Genomic DNA, 11,368 nt, shown 5'->3' with positions numbered 1-11,368 from the left:
TTTTGAGCTCGAAATGTAAACGAGCCGAACACGAGCTGAGCATGGCTCGCTCGTTTACACCCCTATCTGTTGTTGTCTCCACTGTTGTCTGGAGATGAATCTTCACTCGACCATGTCGTCGTCTCGTACCGAAAAAAGGATAAAGAAAAGAGAAAAACATGCCTCGAATGACCTATCCTAGGGTGTTATACAAACATGTTAGGAAAACAATATTTATAAGTATGAGTACAAATGAATGTCTATAATACAATACAATAAAGGAAAGGAATAACTGTGTAGTAAAGTACCGTAACAGGAAAAAACTGAAAGAAAACTATGAAAGTAAAGCAATATAAAGAAAAGAAAGACTCTACAATAAAGAAAGAAATATGCAATAAAGAAACAAAAACTGAAACAACTAAATATGTACCTGGTTAATTCTGGTGAAACTACAAAACATATTACAATAGCATGATATAAAGGGATTAGATAAATCATTTGCAAATTATAAAAGAAAAGTTAAATGATAAACATATGAAAATTTAATGTAGAATATATGATTTTAATTTGGGGTTAGGCTCAGATGAAACTTCTTTTTTTTTGTTTTCTCTCGATCTCCCAGGCCACTGATATATCGAAGTCAACCTATCAATATCAACTTGAGGTCACCAACGATTCACCCCTATAATCGGGCAGCCCTAGACCCTGTCATTTAACAGATGTATAAATCTAAATAGTATCTGGACTTACCTTGATAAAGATATAATATACCCATGTGAGATAGTATCTGAACTTATCAGGGTGTGATGCACCTATATATGATGTTAGGATAAATGACATATAATATCTGAACTTATTAATCAACAATATATAGTGCGTCGATGTGTAATAGGTGGTATTTATTATGTAGTATTTGAACTTTCAAGGAAATGTAATATCTATTCTTGTAGTATCTGTCGTGTAGGATGTGATATGTATATGTGATGTGTTACAAATGTAGTATCTGTTGTGTAGGGTGTCATGTGTAGTATCTATTGTGTAATGTCTGTTGTGTATCGTGGTATTTATCATTTTGTGGATATAGTATCTATTCTTTTTGCAAGTGTAATATCTGTGTAGTGTTTATTGTGTATCTGTTCTTTTCGAACTACCAATTCTCAAGCCTTTTGAGGAAGGGTCAGGACTACTGACGACTTAAGGGAGTGAAAGGGCATCTCACTAATTGAATATCGATTTCATGTTTTCAGCTATAAGAAGAGCTGATTAATGGTTCTTTTAATGGTTCTTTGCATCATTCTTTGCATCATTGTCTATTACCCCGCACCTTGAACTTATAGGCCACTCTGATATTCCATATGCTTATCTAATGGTCTTTGAATGTTTTGTATAATTAGATTGCAAGGGACGAATTTCTAAAAGGTTCATAAAATTAATCCTTTATTTTTGAATTTAACGCTGAGCTATAGTTATCTGTATATAACTGTTTCATGCCACACCTCAACACCTTTAACTTCCTTAAATGTCAATCCAAATATGTCTTGCGATATATACATGTATAAAAAAATCTCAAGAAGAACCAATTCATAAAAAGTATGGTCTAACCTTTGCCATATCCAAATTAAAATATAGCTTTTCAGCCTTTTTTTTTGTAGTATAAAGCTTAATCGTGACACATAAAAAAAAATCTCTTTCCCTTTTTTCTTTTAAATGAAAGTATATCCATATTAACTAATTAAAATAGTTTCGAGACATTTTTTTTCATAAATTTCCAATTCCAGGTGCACTAGAAACTGTATTCAGGGGCAAATTCCAAGTGAAGAAAATTAGAAAGATTGCTCATTTCACCAGGCAAGAAATCATTAGAGAAGAAATTGCCTAAACACTTCTCCTTAGATTATGAACCGTAAATAATAAAGACTAGTCAGAGATCTTGGCATTCGAGTGAGATTTACAATGAGATTCAAATATCAAAGATGTTTCAAATTTTTAATAACCTCAGACATATTTTTTTCTGATATGGGGAGTGTATGAACAACAAACGAATGCTTCAAGATGCCTTTGAAATTTCAGTAAGTATTTCAGCTAAAAGAATTACAAAGTAAGCAATCTTAACAAATGAAAATAACCAATGAATAGCAGACCAATCTTGACAAACGATAGAACCAGTGAAGTGGTATGGATAAAAAAAAATCTAGGTGTTACATATGTAAATAAATATAATTCATAACCCTCAATTAAATGATACATAAGCACGAGATGATTAAAGAGAGTTCACAACTTCTCCTTTTATGATTTGGATACACAGCATACAAACATTCATGAATGATCAAATATACATCTATCTCATACTTTCAATATTCAAATATATCCATGTTCTAAATAAAAAAAATGTACATCTCATATTTTAAACTTCAGTCTATACATATATCACATCATTTATAATCGGGGCTGCATGAAAAGAGCCAGGATAACAACAATAAATTTTTCATATGACGGGAAAACCTTGGGTGGCATAAATGTGAAATAGTTTGATATTGGGTTTGTGAATATATAGTCATTAGTGGATGTATATGAAAATCTTCCCAAGTACATTTATATTCAAAGCAAAATATGTTCATCTTCCAACAAAAGATATGTAGCAGAATTATAAAATGATACAAGAAAACTAGTTTTCCAGATCTGAATCAAACTAATTTTGTTGTAATCAAAGAAGAACTCGTGTACCCAACACCTAATCCATTTTTTTTTATTTATCTAACACATGAACTTTGCTCTTTATACTTATGTCATCCAAATTTTTAGTCATCCAAATTTTTAAATCATATCAAAAACACCATCAGTTTATCATTTAGCAAGTAGAAAAGGCATTTTTATACATGTATGAAGTAACGAGTATATCAAGATTGAAGTTCACGATTGACAAAGTTGAGGTTCACATATTGAATACATAAATACCGAAACAAATTGTATGGTATATATATGAATCTACTCGATAAAAGAACAGTAAAGTGAAGAGGATGAGAGCACTCAAAATCAGCAAATGAATCCAAGTCCAACAAAGGAGCCAAAAACTGAACCACTAGAAAGACAAAACCAAAGCCAACATGATAGCTGAGCTGAACCTCCAAAAAGGAACAAAATCGAGCCTAGCATAGGGGGCCAAGTTGAACCACCAGAAAAACAAAACGGAGCCCCAACACTGACTATTCAAAGTACCAAAGTGCCCCAATGTTTATACTCGAATAAAGGGGCAGCAAGAAGAACAAAACCGAGCCCCAATCAGTTGTTCAAAGCACCAAAATGTCCCAATGCTTATACTCGAATAAAGGGCAAGCAAGAAGAACAAAACTGAGCCCCAATCAGTTATTCAAAACACTAAAATGTCCCAATGCTTATACTCGAATAAAGGGGCAGCAAGAAGAACAAAACTGAGCCCCAATCGGTTATTCAAAGCAATTACAGTTCCAATATATATTATTCGAATAGAAGCATCAACGATAGGAGCAAAAACAGAGCCTTAAATAGCTGTTCAAAACCAAACAATACTTCCAACATATATTCTAATATGGGCTCAAAGCATGATAATTCCAACGAGTTCACTCTCACAAATCTCATTTCAAGAAATTTATAAGAACAAACTGATCCTCTCCAATAAGCATCATATATCCATGGGTTCAGTTTTTTCTTTTTCTTTTTTTTTAAAATTAAATTGTGCTTAATGTTCAAGAATCACTAATAACGTAAACCAAAAGAGGAGGTCAAATTCTTAGATTGATCTAGACAAATTTTATAAACTCGTTTGATAATGATCATGAAAATCCCTTGAAAAGGCCAAAGAACAAGAAGAGAAGAACTTACCTCCGAATGTTTCTAGAAGGTTTAAAAGAACTTAGAAACAGTAAGAAAACAATCTTCGGATCCCAAGAATGAAAGAAGCTAATCCCGAATGAAATCGCCAGCCAACCGAAATTCTTTCTTAGTATACGAATAAGAAAAATTCAACCCAAAAGCTTTCCTCGAACGACTTTCAAAAAGCGCAAAACAAACCTAAAAGAAAAATCCTCAAATCATTCAGACAAAAAAAATGCTCCCCCTAATCCTTCCCCAGAGGGGGGTGTTTATAGCTAACGAGAGGGCAAGGAGAGGTGTTTGCCGATGAGATTTACGCATTTGGGCGGGAAAATTTGTTAGAAAAAGGGTTACCGGCAAGGCGACCGGCGGTGAAAGTCGGTTAAGACCAACGAGGAAAGAGATTACTGGAGAACCAGAAGAAGCTTCGACATCTAGTCAAGAGAAGGGAGGAGGAGGAAAAGGTTCAATTCAGGAAAGAACAGTTCCGAGAGGAGGGGAGGAAAGTGTGTGAGGGAGTTTAGATTTTGGATTTTAAAACCCTTTTATTTTAAAAAAAAGATTATTATTATTATTTTATTAAAAGAAAATATCAAATTTTGTGCAAGCGTGGCGCCCCAACAAAATGGTGGCACCCCAACAAAATGGGTGTTCTTCATAGCTAAAATCGACGTTCCGGACGTGACGGTGCGGTCTGTTTAATCATCCGGGGTAACCCGGATAAGTCCGTCGAACATCGTACCAATTTAACTTTAATTCACGCGTGTTATGGTAAAATAAGTTATTTTGGTCCAATTAGAGCTGTTTAACGAGCGAATTGATGACCGATCCTTGCCTAAACAACAACCATGGTCAAACATATTGCTCTCGGTATGTCTTTCAAATTATTATGGGAACTCAACAAGAGCTTCAATATGTTGACTTTAATCGACTCAACTGGACGTCGAGAATTAGAAACCGTCAACATGAAACTTCGAGGAGCGAAAAAGTGACTCAAATTTCTAAATACTGTAGGTCCCGGTTTAGTCTTTTAAGAGAGTCAAATAGGAAACCCTAATGCTAGATTTTAGGCTCTGGGAAGAGGGAAATAAAGAAAGTCCTCAAAATTGAGGTCAACAACCATCAAGAAGAAATCCCCAGTGACGTGTCTAATAGTTTATCATGGAGGATATGTGATGAGTAATCTTTTAATTACAATATAGACTTGCTGATTTTGAAAGAAGTAAACATAAGAAGTCTCTTAATAGTCATAATGGTGACAAATTTGAGGGAAAATATGAAAATCTCTTCCTTCGGGTAGTCTCAAGTGATGAAGAACAAATATGTCTTTGAATTGACATTTGAATATAATAGAGGAGAGTATGATTTTGTGGTGAAGATTGACCTATGCTGCATGGATACTAACACTGACATGACACAATCATGGGATATATCATTATAATAAAAATTATTATAATAATACAAAAGAGAATGAGAATTTTATAACTTTAATTTTTAAAAACTAAGAATCCATTTGACATCACTGTTGTTTCCTATTTTATTTGATATACTTTTTATATACTTTATTTTTTTTTTCACAATGAAATCAAATTGTATTAAAAAATAATCAAAATATATAAAAGATATTTTTAGTGTTTTTAAAAATAACTACATCAATTAAACTTGTTTTAATTTAAATTAAAATATAAATAAAAATAAAAAAAAAAGATCTGAATCGGACCTTAAGATGTTTATAGTTAATTTTTTAATTTATGGCATACAAAAAATAATCATATATTATCATCTATTAAGATTTAAGTCCTTTTAATCAATTATTCATTAAAAGAAATAAAATGATCATTGGTTTCTTTGGCATCGAATTCCTACGTTTTTTTATATCTAACATCTAAATTTTCATTTTTATATGTACTTGAATCTTTCATATCACATCTTCAACAAATGAAATACACCTTTTTATATATAAGGTGACATATATATAAAATTTGAAACTTAGGTATTATATGCGTAAATACAGAAAAATTGAGTGACATGTATGCAAATTTTTCTTAAATTTTACACATTTATTTTTGTTAATTTTAATCTTAAAAATATCTTTCACAAATTTATAATTTATTAACTTAGGGTACACGTGTCCTGCACGCATGTTCGATATTTTAAAAATTTTATGTTGTGTCCGACACATATTAGAGCAGTGTCCTTGTCTGTACGTGTTCTATGATGCACGACTCCTTAATTAGAAGTGTTCGTGCATCATAGAGATTGACTCATCGATTCAATACTATCATGCGGATCTGAACGAGTTTATTGAATAGCTTCTAACCATGGAATAGATCTTTGAATATTAATACATTTCATTTGATAGAATGGTTAAGTTGGTCTTCAATAGTCTCAAGAAGAGTACTTTGCGGTATGAAAATCTAAAGCATATGTGAAATAGAGGATCACTTGTCGCAATTGTTCGAATGAGCCTTTATTGGGAGATTCATGTTGTTTATCTTGATAACATTCTAGTGTTTTACCATTTCATAGAGGATCACTTGTCGCAATTGTGACGGGTCTTTAGTATTTTTTCAGACATATAAATCTTACGATCATCCGAACAAGTGTCACTTTCTAACATAACATACATGTTTTTTAGGATAAATTATTTTAGCAGATAACACTGTAATGGACCCAACCAAGATAGAGGCTATTTTGAATTGGCATAGCTGAAAGCCTTCCACTGAGTCTGTCATTGTCATGTATCAATTTCATTCTTTAATTGGTTCATCTAAAATTTTCATTTTATTGTGGCACCACTGATAGAACTTCTCAAGGCAAAAAAGTTTTCATGTTCAAATAAAGTGCATGCTAGTTTGGATGCACCTAAGGAGCAAGTCACTCAACCGTAGTTTTACTCTTTCCATTTTTAATTAGGTGTTTGAGGTACACTGTGATTTTTATAATGTAGGGATTTGAGTTGCGTCGAGTCACGCTAGATGCTATCACTTTATTCGTGAGAAGCTAAATGATTTTAGATGAAAACACTCCACCTACGATAAAGTTTTATGTTATAGTGAGAGTCATTAGTCATTGGAGCCATTATCAATTGACAAGTGAGTTTACCCTCAATACAAATCATGAATTCCTAAGTTTCTTGAATAAAAAAAAAAACAAAATTACAATTTCTTTCTTCCTTACATTTTTTTCTCAAACATAAAATTTGGATATAGAATAAATTAGTTAATGCTTTGAGCCGCTTCCATATGTTGATTGCTACTATATGATTGAATGTAATTGGTTTAGAAGTTAAATGATTCTAGGTGAAAATACTCCGCTTACAATTAAGTTTTATGTTACAGTGATAGCATCAATTATTGGAGTCATTATCTATTAACCAGTAAGTTTACCCTCAACACTGGTCATGAATTCCTAAGATTGTTGACTAAACAAAACAAATTGAAGGGTAAACACGTCTCTTGGGTACAATTTCTTTCTTCCTTTCATGTTGTATTCAAACAAATTTTGGAGCTAGAATAAAGTAGTTGATGCGTTTAGTCGTTGCAATTTGTTGATCACGACTATATGATTGAATGTAAGTGATTATGAAGTGTTGAAGGATCTATATGTCACTAATGCAAGTTTTTAAGAGATTTGGGTCTGTCATCAGGAGAAACCATCAGGAGAAACCATTCGATGATTATTTGTTATTTCAGAACAAGTTGTGCATTTCTAAGAGTTATCTCAAACATTTTTTGTTTGAGATAAAGCCATTTCTTTAGTCAAAGAGATTTTTCTTTTGGTTTGGGTTAATATATGACGTTGGAGAGCCATTCCAGACAATGCAGTGTGTGTCATTTAGCTCAGACTTAAAGACAAAAATGGACTTTTATACCCATATGGGCATAGACTTCATTGTTAGTTTGCCTTAGATATAATGAAGCAATGACTCTAATCTGATGGTAATAGATTGTTTCTCCAAAATAACATATTTTACAGCAATATATTCTTCATGTATTGTCGATCTTTCATTTAAGGAGATAATTAGTCTTCATGGCGTGCATAGGAATATCACTTTGATAGTGATATGGAGTTCCTTAGCTGTTTTTGGAGAATCTTTTGGGTAAGTTGTGTAATAGGCATTGATTTAGTTCAACATCTCATCTTTAGATGGATAGAAGGAGGTGCTGAATGATACACAAAAAATATATGCATTTTTACACCAATATTTTATACTCATTTTTGGTGATATTGCACTTTAATGGAAGATATTTTTATGTTTTCTTGCAAATTGTTGAATTTTAGGACTTGAAGCAAAAACGAAGCAAAAAGGATGAAATTTGGAGCGAAAATGAAGAAGTTAAAAATTTGTTCAGTGCCGACGGTGCCGTTTCATAGAGATCAGCGAATTAAATTGCGGAACACTGGCGTCGACGACGCCAATGTTGTTCAACCCCTGTTTCTAGAAGATTCATTTTTGAAGAGTTTTTGGAGGCACCTATTGGAGAACCGACTCTAGATTTTATTTGGGGCCTGATAAAAAAGGTGACTCTTTCTGACATTTCATCGTCCCAGTTCAACCTTCAATGCATCACACATTCTTCCATTTTTCATTCCACAACCATTTTGAGTCCATTGTTCTTATAATTTAGAGTTTTGTGGTAAGATTAAGTGTGAACTCTTCTCTAAGAGTGTTAGAGAAGGAGAAAAGTGAGAGATTTCTTCTTCCTGCATTTCCTAGAAGAGGCTACAAGAGATTTGCTTTGAGAAAGAATTTCAGATAAGTGTTGTTTGTTTATTATTTTTAATATTATTGTATGAACTTTTTTTTATATATGAAATTTGTGTTTTGATGTATATTTCTCATGAAGTTTGAGTAGTTTCCTTTATCTTTTTTCATACTTTGAAATTTGGTGAAATAAAGAGATAATTTGGATGTGTCAATGTTAAAATATAAAATAAATTATGATGATTTTTCAACTACGTTCTTAATTTACTTTTTGATCTGGCCAATTGAATTATTAAAATATGTTGTGAAACATATGATCCAGGAAATGGAGTATGAGTTCTACAACAGAGTGAGAATCAGCAGTTGATTCCTGAAAGAGAATTTGGTTCATGGAATTAAGTGCAAATAAATAGAAAAATATACTTTATTGGGTGTAGATTGGAGAATCTTTATGGTGATAAACCAAAATCCCCAATTCGGTATTATTGTTTAAAAACTAAAGCGAGAGTTAGCCTTCAGGTGAAGGAAAGGGGGAGCTTTGGAGTGGGAGTCGATATCCTCTTAGCTTAGCCACAGATTTAAGGACAAAACCTAGGATTAACCAATGATTTTCTATGCACTGTATCTGGGTAGAGAATTATAATTGCTTATATTAGGCACAACACATATTATAAACATTTATCTCATCTCATTTCACCAGAACCTCATTTAGTGGGAAGGATGATTTTTCACATAAAAAATCTTCATTCAATAAACATAGTTAATAGATTAGTATTTACTTTTAAAATTTTGCATTTCTGTTTTGCTAATAGTTAAGTACTTTAGTTTTTATAACATCTCAATATTTGAAATTAGTGATAGTGATTTTGTTTGATCTTCTGTAAATTTCCTAGTAAAACTTATAATTGCCAATTTACACCTTCATTATGGGATCGATATTTGGGGCTTAAATAGAAAGTCCTTTATTACTTGATAATGATATGTATACTTATATAGAATCTCATTATTAATTGCCTATAATTATATATATATTTTACACAACTTACTACATCGTTGCATAGCAGAGTCAACTTTATAATTTTACACAACTATATTTCACTTCGGGATCACTGAACCACAGCTTGGGGAATCTTCTCTGGTGTTTTATTGGCAATAGCAACAGACAATGAAACTCAATTCTTCTCAATTTGAATTTTCTTACAATATATCTACTAGCAATTCCACGAGCCACAGTCTTTTTTAAGATATTATATGGGAGGAATCCTCTCACACCTTTAGAATTAGTTACATGTTTTTTAGTATTGAGGTTAATATTAGTATGGAGACCAAGGTCAGGGAGACTTAGACTTTACAGGAGCAAGTTAAGAAAGAAATTACCACGTACAATGATAAATATCAGAAGCAGACTTACAAGTCAAAAAAAGCTATGATTTTTAAGGAAAATGATTTGGTGTGAATTAAATTGGAAGTGAATTTTATGTATGTTTATTTTGGATACTCTGACCCAGAACTAATTATCCACGCAGGGTTATCAATAGAATTAATGTCAATACTTACAAGGTTGACCTACCTCATGATTACAATAGTTTTACTATCTTTAGTATTGTTGATCTGGTGTCTTACTATGAGTATCAATATGTTCTCTCTTGGGGACAATGACGCAGCCTTGTTGGGCAAGTGATGAAACCAATCTTGATAGGTTAATCGGTTTAGGGTTTTACCACTCACAAGGGGATCGGCCAGCCTTAGGCTTCCTTATTCTTATGTTTAGGAATTTGAATTAGGGTTATTTTGGTTTTCTTATTATAAATACTTTCCTATATTTAGGGACTAAGAATTTTGATTTCTTTGTGTAAATACTATAACTGATTGGTGTTGTAGTTTAAAATTTGTACATGCCATCGAATGCAATAATTCATCCAATTTTTCATATCTCATTATTAAACCTTATCATGAAAACACATTTTTTCTTCATGCTTCTTTACCGGCAGATGCATTCAACTCATACCAATCTTACAAAAGCCATGTCTATCACAAAAGTAAAAGCCGCTCTCACGGTTATTGGTTCACTGGCAGGGATTAGAACCTGAAGATACTTTTTTGGGTGGTTTTCATACCCGGACTTTATAAATCCTCATCCAAATTATAAAAACAGAGGATAAGGTCATTTTTGAATGGAGAACTGAGAGAAGTCCAATTCGGAGAAATCCTACGCGTAAACAACACCATCTGGGGAAGCCAAATGATTTTATTTAATTTTGCAAATATAGTTGCATTTTTATTATTTCATTTTTTTAATGTTTTTTCTCTTTAGCTTTATCTGTAAATGTATTTACCGGTTGTCTTATGGAGTTCACAGAATAAAAGTATAAACCTTTCTCACTGTTTCAGTTAGTTGCTCCTTATCAGCCTCAGTGCTTTTTTTGTCAGTTGATCTACAATGGACTCAATCCAACCTCATTAGACAGAATGTTGAGGAGAAACCCATAAATTTTCCGTGTTAGATTTCTATGTAATAGAGTTCCATCTTAGATTTAATATTGCATTTTCATGGGCTCAATTAGTGATAAAAAATCAAGGTTTGCATAATTAAATTTAGGTACATAGAACAACTATATAGAAATTACGTCAATTAAACTTTATGTAGCTTGTTGTGTAGCCGATGAATTTGGTTTGTAGTCAACTATTGGTTGGGAGCTTTATATGAGTTTTGAATTTTATAGTGAGTACACTTTGAGTTACAGACTTTTTATGGTGAATAAGTGTGTATTGTGAGTAATGCCATGAGATCTTTAGGTGAGTTTGGTAGTTCAATACCTCGTACTTTGTATT

General features: G+C 32.4%; 1 protein-coding gene across 1 annotated transcript in view; it reads left to right on the top strand.

Moving 5' to 3' along the window:
• LOC110029853 (probable histidine kinase 2) overlaps window positions 1–10,912 on the top strand; it is a 19,289-nt gene extending 8,377 nt beyond the window's left edge. The window contains 1 exon segment of the mRNA XM_020732313.1: window positions 10,528–10,912. The gene's annotated coding sequence lies outside the window, so the exon portion shown is untranslated.
• The last annotated feature ends 456 nt before the right edge of the window (window positions 10,913–11,368 follow it).

This window comes from Phalaenopsis equestris, unplaced genomic scaffold (assembly GCF_001263595.1).
Source record: "Phalaenopsis equestris unplaced genomic scaffold, ASM126359v1 Scaffold000606, whole genome shotgun sequence".
Taxonomy (NCBI): Eukaryota; Viridiplantae; Streptophyta; class Magnoliopsida; order Asparagales; family Orchidaceae; genus Phalaenopsis; species Phalaenopsis equestris.
Note: the sequence above shows the minus strand (reverse complement) of the source record. Positions and strands in the feature narration are given on the sequence as shown.